The sequence below is a fragment of the Grammomys surdaster genome, unplaced genomic scaffold (genome assembly GCF_004785775.1).
Source record: "Grammomys surdaster isolate TR1022 unplaced genomic scaffold, NIH_TR_1.0 915, whole genome shotgun sequence".
Taxonomy (NCBI): domain Eukaryota; kingdom Metazoa; phylum Chordata; class Mammalia; order Rodentia; family Muridae; genus Grammomys; species Grammomys surdaster.
Genome location: NW_021605334.1, coordinates 171365 through 174127, shown reverse-complemented (window position 1 = coordinate 174127; position 2763 = coordinate 171365).

The window sequence follows — 2763 nt, the reverse complement described above, 5'->3', positions numbered from 1 at the left end:
ATTCTTAAACTGAATTACCTTGAGGTACAGGGGTGGGGGGCGAATTATTAGAAACAATACAATGTATTAAGATACCTGAATACAATGTAGCCTTAAAGAGGAGAGGATTCCCTTTAAAGCCCAGTGATGAGCTTCATTAAGAGTGAGAATAATAGAGATGGAGAGAGGGAGAGAGAGATAGTACCAAGAGAAAGATGCTGGGAATGGCTTGAGGAACATCTTCAGAGAACAGCCTTCATCTCATGACTAAGTTCCTAACCAGTCTCCCTGCTGAGTCTTGGACCAGTCCCCCTAAAGGAGGAGAGGTCTAACATTTTATAAACACTGAGAGTAGCAGGATATTTTATTTCATGTGATTTTAGTTCAGCACAGTATGCATAACAAGGAGTGTTCAGGATCCAGTCACTTTTTAATTTAAGAACTGTCAGACTATAGTGCACACCACCTCTTAGACTGTAGAGCAAGATGGATCCTGACTCAGGCTATGGGATCAAGCCCAAAGTTACAGGGCTATGTTCTAACAACAAGGAAGGCAAGCTTCTGACATCACAGAGTACTAGCAGTATTATCTAGGAGACTGAATATCAATTCAGTGATCTCCCTCACTAGGGGTTCTGAGGACTATTATGGAAAATCCTTTTATTGTCTTGTTTGTAGGGAAAGACCCAAGAATAGACGGTATTGTCTCTTTCAGATACCAGGTATAAAAACAGTTTCTGAAGCCTTGGAGGAAACTGGTTGGTGAAGGAAAGTATCTAAAATATGGAGAGCAGTCAGATCACACATCCATTATTCTTGATGAGCTATCATTTTGGGGTAGAATAGGAACAGAAATGATCAGCAAGGGCTATAACAGAGAAGTGAAGGCCATGTCAGTACAAAGGAAGGAGTGAGCAGTATACCAGTTAGGGTACTGAGTAGCCTTCAAATATGAAATATATATTGACAAATGAAGCAAGTTGGAACCTAAGACATGTCATATGAGAAAGTCCATTCCAGCAAGAGATAAAAGCTAAAAGGTTAGGAAGTCGAATTTTGAAGGAAATGTTCTGGAACTTAGGAATAGGAAATAAAAGTTAAGTAGTATAAGAATGGTTCACTAGTAAAGGTGCAATAGAATAAAGGACCCATGTCATGAAGACACAGCTCCCCACCCCAAAACATCTTTCTTCCACAGCAGGCACATAGAAGCTGCCTTTGCTAAGCAACACTGGCATCTTGTGCAGTTTCACAGTGTAAAGTAAAAGGACCACAAGAGCCTGGAATCTCTGCCCTCATTCTGTGTCTCCTTCCCTTCGACTCAGACTCCTGCTTGACTCTATTTACCTTTCTAATTTATCTCATCCTTCTTCAAGAATGGAGACAGAAGGACGAGTCATTTTCTTAACCTTGTAGTCATCTAGATTCCAGCAGCAGCAAAACCTTGTAGGACAGTATTCTACCCATAGGAAGACAATTATCCATGAGTGCAAAGCTGTATTCTGGAGCTGTATTCTATATTCTAGCATCTCCAGAGAAGTCCTTCATCCTCTCAAGAAATGAGGTGGTTTTAGGTCACCTTGCAAGATTGGTGCTGAGAAAATGATCAAACAGACCACACTCAGTACTGCTTAAATACGCACACTTTTGTATCTTTCCCCAGTTCTTCCTCTATGCCTAAAGTTCATATCAAATGAACTTGGTCCCTGTTATCTGTTTCTCTTTCAATAGAGCCATCTTGAATAAATCCCTTTCTACTCTTCAAATTATTCCCGCTTTTAATTAATATAATAACATAGCCTGTGGAGTCTGCTGGTCTTGGAAAATTATGTAAAGTCAACATACACTTCATGTGCTCTACAGCCAAGGAAAACTCTGGGTACCAGCCAATATCCACCAAACAATGAACTAATAAATGCCCATGGAACCAATCAATCAAATATCAATGGGCATCAATAATTTCAATAGACTTGGGAGGCTGGGATGGCTAAAGGCTCTGAAAGCCTAGAATTTTGCAGGGGCAACCTTCATTAGAAATAACGTTTTACATAACTAACCACTGGTGCTATATGATGCAGTATTCTGCAAAACATCATCAGTTTGACTTTATACACAGACATTCACTAGACTGAGCTCACAAATCCCATGGATTTAAATAAAACTTTTATGCAAATCTCTTTATCTTCCCCACACTGAGAAACTTTTACTCAACTATCTAACCCCTTCATATTTAGTAATACTTTTGTTTACACAAAGGCCTTGCTGTATTCTCAGAATGTAACTAACTAAAGCGGTTGACTCCTTCCCACTTTCCTTTGTGTAGATTCGTTTCAAGCTAGCCAATCATGGAAGACTGTGAGGTCAGACCCCAGCCAACAGGGAAAAAAAAAACAACAATCAACACCTACATAAGAATAAGAACCAAATAAAATTCCTGTCTTGGTGTTTGTTCTCCTTCTGTGAGCAGCATACCTTTGTGATCATAAGCAAAGTTTTACCCTGTAGAGATATTTTGTTTAGTGTGGCAGTCTTTTTCATTGAGACCCCAAACTTATTGTTAAAAGGCAATACCCTAACTTCTTTTCTTGTTTCCATACTTTCTCCACTGTACCTTTTACACAAGAGGAGAGACATACTTTAAAAATATAATTCAGTTCTCTGATCAAAATATGCCATGGCTCTGTAGACGGACGAAAGCAACAACCAATTTCCCCTTCAATGAAGGATTTACTGTTTGGCTTCATCTGTGACACCTATTAGACACTGCCTCAGCTACAAAGAGCC